Source organism: Myotis brandtii, unplaced genomic scaffold (genome assembly GCF_000412655.1).
Source record: "Myotis brandtii unplaced genomic scaffold, ASM41265v1 scaffold1080, whole genome shotgun sequence".
Classification (NCBI taxonomy): Eukaryota; Metazoa; Chordata; class Mammalia; order Chiroptera; family Vespertilionidae; genus Myotis; species Myotis brandtii.
This window is the reverse complement of record NW_005353677.1, coordinates 291,639-297,905: the sequence shown is the minus strand read 5'-3', so window position 1 is coordinate 297,905 and position 6,267 is coordinate 291,639.

The window sequence follows — 6,267 nt, the reverse complement described above, 5'->3', positions numbered from 1 at the left end:
TTTGTCATAATTTGTTCATAGCACTGCTTGTGGTAGGAAAGGGAAGCATGCAACACCCACACACACCCACCCTCACACCCACCCTCACACCCACACATACACCCACATACCTACTCACACACACACACCTACACTCACACCCACACCCCGCACACACCACTCACACATATCCCTACTCACATCCACACATACACACACATGCACACCCACACACACCTACTCACACACATACACACACCCATACACCCACTCACACACACACCTACACACACTCACACACACACTTACACCCCCACACGCTCACACCCACCCACACACTGACACACACACACACACACACACACACCACACCCCCACACACACTCCACTCACACACACCCACACATTCACACACACACATACACACACTCACACTCACACCCCTTACAGCCCTCCCCACACAGGTGCGAATCTCCGTGCTGGGCCATAGGACGCACCTGCAGATGAATGTGCTGTAAGCAGATCAGCTTCACTCTGTCCGAGCCCAGAGCCCCCACTGATTCCCTGCTGTATCTTTTCGGTCGCCTGCAGGTCATAGGTGCCAAGAGCCTGGATGAATCCTGCTGCTGTGCTAATATATAGCCACATATTTCATATGCAAATCAGGCTTCCCAGGACGCACTACCTGTGATGAACGCACACCAGAACGTTCTTTAGGAGTGCCTGGGACCTTTCAGCGGGCTTGCACGGCTCCTTGCTGGGGAGCATGTCTGTCCAGCCCTGGTCTCCGGCGTGGGCGTTGTAGCCGCAGTGCCTGTGTGCGTGCCCCACCCTCTCCCAGGAGAAGTTGTGTCCAGTATTAGTGCAAACTTCCGATGAGCCCCATGGAGAGTCTTTCCTTTAAAAAGACACGTGTGCATCACCATTTCAAATGCAAAGAAGCCGTAGGAAGTGCCGTCGACGGAAGAGCATGTCTGAGGTGCAGGCCATCGGAATGGGCCTCATTTCTGATTGTTTATCGCTTGCTTTTGCAGTAAACAATCATGGGCTTCTCTTACTACAAAATGTGGTGTTTACATTTTGTTAGCAACTGACTTGCCTAATTTAGAGGCTGGTGACTTCTGTTTTTTAAAGTCTACTTTTAAAAATTAGCAGATTCCAGCAGAGCTAAGAACTTTTTTTCACATTTTAGAGTTATTAAAGAAAAGAACAATGTGTCACAGGGCGTGACCGAGCAACCTAAACCAGCTAAGAACGAGTCTGCTGCCCCCGCTTTAAAGGGTTAGGAACAGTCTCCTAGAGGTTAGGAATATTTATTAAAACATCTGCACACAAACAGTGCACTGCTGTAGCAGTAGCTTTGATTTGGGTCTTGAAATTGTGTGAAAAGCATGACAACATGAGTTTTCAATGATGGAATTGCTGCTGTGGTTTCTGCAGGATCCCAAGTTGGCAGGGTCGCACTTTTAGTCAGAGACATAAACATCGGAAAAGTTATCTTCTTACCTCATTTTAAGAAGCGTGTGGAAATGTGATGCTATTTATTTGCTAGTAATAGATGTGAGAATTTCAGAAATTGAGAACAATTTTATAATAAAACTATAATATTTGAATATTCTATATTTAAAGAGAATATGTTTTATATAAACAAAGTACATTTGACTCTATGGAATTAACTTTTATCAGACTTTTATGGTAGCAAAAGAAGCTTTCAAATGTTATAAAATTTACAATGTCAAGACTGCTCTTTTTACTAAGTCTTTAAAAGAGATGCATTTCATAGTTTATACATTTGGGGATTTGGGGTATGGCTTTGGAATAAATTTTCATATATTTTATTTCAGTAGCAGACCATTTTCAAGGTCTTCTGTGTCTGAATGTTACATGCTTGCTTTTTGGCAATCCACCAGGTCTAGATTATAAAAATTAAGTAGCTTGCTGATGGAGAATTCAGTTTAAATAAAAATTATACCTTACATTTATTTAGCCGCTTATTATATGATGCTCTCACAAATGTTGTATTGCATAATCCTTGCAAGGATGACGTAAGAATTGTTCCCATTTTCCTGTGGAAGAAAAGCAGAAGCTGTTCAAGGGACTTCGCTGAAGACCCCAGGCTGAGTCCACGCCCTGCATTCCGCCCCCTCACGTGCTCAGTGCAGACGAGCAGCTCCTGCGGGCCCTGCTGTGCGGGGCTCCGGGCACAGCGGAGAGGAGGGGACTGGGAAGGCCTCGCTGTCCCGCGCTTGCCCTCGGGGGTAATCTGACTGGACGGCACTCGAGCGCTATGGTGGGAATAACCAGAGGGAGGTCTTCGGTCCAGCTCTCTGGAAAGCCGCCTCTGGGACGGAGCTGTGTGTGCAGGTTTATTGGGGGCGGTGTTCACGATCCACACCTGTGAGATGGGCCAGGGCCGGGCGTGGGCCAAGGGAGGACTTGAACTGCAGGCAGTAGCAGGGGAGGCCTCCTCGGGAGGGTAGAGCGGGTGGTTCTTCAGAGGGGTCCCCAAATGAGGCAGGGATCCTCATCAATGAATCGAATAGAGCCATCCCCATGGAGGGCGGTAACCTGAGGGCAATGCGATTCCTGCAAGGAGCTGGCCGTGAGCCGCCAGCACCCCGCACCCCAATGATCGGTCTGGAGGGCATCCTGGGGGCCCACTGCAGCGCCCTCCAGGGCAGGGCGGTGCCGTCCAGCTGCTGCCTTTGCCATCCATAGCCTGCCACCTACTACAGCCTGCCACCTACTACAGCCTGCCACCCACAGCCTGCCACCTACAGCCTGCCACCCATAGCCTGCCACCTACAGCCTGCCACCCATAGCCTGCCACCTACAGCCTGCCACCCATAGCCTGCCACCTACAGCCTGCCACCCATAGCCTGCCACCTACAGCCTGCCACCCATAGCCTGCCACCTACAGCCTGCCACCCATAGCCTGCCACCTACAGCCTGCCACCCATAGCCTGCCACCTACAGCCTGCCACCCATAGCCTGCCACCTACAGCCTGCCACCCATAGCCTGCCACCTACAGCCTGCCACCCATAGCCTGCCACCTACAGCCTGCCACCCATAGCCTGCCACCTACAGCCTGCCACCCATAGCCTGCCACCTACAGCCTGCCACCCATAGCCTGCCACCTACAGCCTGCCACCCATAGCCTGCCACCTACAGCCTGCCACCCATAGCCTGCCACCTACAGCCTGCCACCCATAGCCTGCCACCTACAGCCTGCCACCCATAGCCTGCCACCCACAGCCTGCCCCCTACCCACAGCCTGCCACCCACAGCCTGCCACCCAAGGCCTGCTACCCACAGCCTGCCACCCACAGCCTGCCACTCACAGCCTGCCACCTGGCAGTTAGATGGGTGGGCTTCACTAGAGACCCTCAGTGAGCCTCATTCATGCTGAAGAGGGTTAGAGCTGGCTTTGCGGGCCATGTGTTCTCTCTCCCATGTTATTTATTGCTCCCCTATCTTTAAAAATATAAAGTCTGCCTGGCCGGCGTGGCTCAGTGGTTGAGTGTTGACTTATGAATTAGAAGGTTCAATTCAGGCTGTGGGTGGCAGGCTATGGGTAGCAGGCTGTAGGTGGCAGGCTGTAGGTGGCAGGCTGTGGGTAGGTGGCAGGCTGTAGTAGGTGGCAGGCTGTAGTAGGTGGCAGGCTGTAGTAGGTGGCAGGCTGTAGTAGGTGGCAGGCTGTAGTAGGTGGCAGGCTGTAGTAGGTGGCAGGCTGTAGTAGGTGGCAGGCTGTAGTAGGTGGCAGGCTGTAGTAGGTGGCAGGCTGTAGTAGGTGGCAGGCTGTAGTAGGTGGCAGGCTGTAGTAGGTGGCAGGCTGTAGTAGGTGGCAGGCTGTAGTAGGTGGCAGGCTGTAGTAGGTGGCAGGCTGTAGTAGGTGGCAGGCTGTAGTAGGTGGCAGGCTGTAGTAGGTGGCAGGCTGTAGTAGGTGGCAGGCTGTAGTAGGTGGCAGGCTGTAGTAGGTGGCAGGCTGTAGTAGGTGGCAGGCTGTAGTAGGTGGCAGGCTGTAGTAGGTGGCAGGCTGTAGTAGGTGGCAGGCTGTAGTAGGTGGCAGGCTGTAGTAGGTGGCAGGCTGTAGTAGGTGGCAGGCTGTAGTAGGTGGCAGGCTGTAGTAGGTGGCAGGCTGTAGTAGGTGGCAGGCTGTAGTAGGTGGCAGGCTGTAGTAGGTGGCAGGCTGTAGTAGGTGGCAGGCTGTAGTAGGTGGCAGGCTGTAGTAGGTGGCAGGCTGTAGTAGGTGGCAGGCTGTAGTAGGTGGCAGGCTGTAGTAGGTGGCAGGCTGTGGGTGGCAAAGGCAGCAGCTGTCGGCCCCTGCTTTGGACTGTTCAATCTTGGTCAGGGCACATGCCCAGGTTTCGGGCTCAATCCTCAGTGGGGCCTGCATGAGGCAGCTGATCAATGATTCTCTCACATTATTGATGTCTCTATCTCTCCCTCTCCCTTCCTCTCTGAAATCAATAAAAAAAATAAACATATAAAATCTATTCTTCTACTAGACATTTAAATAGAGAAGAAATCAAGGAACTTTCCCAAAGCCGCGCAGCTAGAAGGTAACAGATGGAGTGGAGAGAATTTCTTTGTAAAGTAATTTAAAGTTAAACGGAAGTTTACAGGCGACATAGGGAGGGGGAGAAGGAAAGAGAGGAGAGACATTAGTTGGGAATAGGGAGCAGAGCAAATAGTCCTGGAGTTAGGCCCCTTCTTGGTGTTAGAAACAGTTTTCTTCAAAACAGTCCATGAAAACTTGCTTTTCTGAAACGAGGCGCATGTAACAAATCAGCGCGGGTACGATTGCCTCAGAGAAGCCAGTTGTTTAAATTAACCTATTCCCAACCCATGGCTATTGCCAGCACTTTGACATATTTCTTCTGTTTGAGCTTATTGGGGCAAATAAAAAAATGCCCTACACGTTCCTGTCAACAAGCAAGTGGCCCAGGGCTGTGCACAGACTGTGTCGGCCCCTGCTCTGGACGGCAATGCACATTGTGACCACGAGGTGGCAGCCAAGCCCTTCCAAATGGCCTCTGTGGCCTGAACCTGGTGTAATAACCCCAATGGCAGATTCTGAGCACCAGAGGGAGGCCCTGCTTCTGTGTGAAGGATTCTTTCATGCCTGCTGTGAGGGAAAGTAGGAAGATTATCACGGAAAGTTTCCCGTTGAAGTGTGACATTTCTTAGCTGCAGCCAACACCTGGGTCCTTGTAGGACATGCACGCCTGGAGCAGAGAAGGTGACCCCCGAGGCTGTTTTTCAGGGGCAGCAGCGGCTCAGTGGGTGCGTTTCACTGAAGTGCAGCCGTTTCCTTGCGACGGGAGCTTCATTTTAGGGTCAGACATAGCACATTAGCTCCTCAGTCACGGTTAGGGGCTCTTTCCTTCTTGTGTTGGCTTTATAGGTGATTGCAAACGCAGGGCTGCTATCGTTTACTTGAGCCAAACCAAACTGTACGCAGAGGATCCCCGGAGGGGTAGACCCCGGAGGTGCAGCGTCAGCCAGGAGCGCTTTCCAGCATGAGGAGGCTCAGCGTCGAGTCTGCTGGGTAAGACCTGGTGCTGCCCTCAGAGCGCGTGGAATCGCTCATCCCTCACAGCCTCAGTTGCAGAATTTTAGATGTTTTGCTGATGGGGCCCTGGAGGGCCCTCGTGGCCTTTGTTCATCCTCAGGGCTTGCTGACTGCCCAGGAGAAGGGCACTTCCAGACCAAGGGAGGAGGTTCCTGGAAGAGCCGGACGAAGCAGTTCAGGCGCAGAGGCCAGAGGCCTGACAGCCTCCCGCAGCGGCGGGGTAAGCGGTGGGAGCATTATCTCCCCGGCAGAATAGGTTAAAGATAAAATAAAAGGAATAAAGTCCCACTTGCTCAGGGCCTGGCACACAGGGTATGTTCAGGAAATGCGTTATTACATATGCACGGGGAACAGAGAATACTGCTATTTAAATTCTGGTCCCTCCGCCTCTACCCGGACCAGTACATCAGAATCTCTGGGGAGTCAGCCACCCCGGGGCTCCCGCCCGGCAGGGGAACCGGGAACCCGTGTAGGTCTAAGCCGGTGCGTGTCCAGTCTCTCGCACTGGGTCCCGCTAAGATGCCGCGTGGAAGACATTTACTTGGGGGCGAGCCGGGCGCTGTTTGTGGCGGCTTCTCGGCCCCTTTCCCGGCTGCGCCTGCGCGTCTCCGTGTGTGCATGTCGCGTGCGCTCCTTCCTGACTCGCTTCCCGCTGGAGCTTCTTCTCCAGGAGCCGCAGCTTCAACGCTGAGAGGCGCCCGCCGCGTTGCTG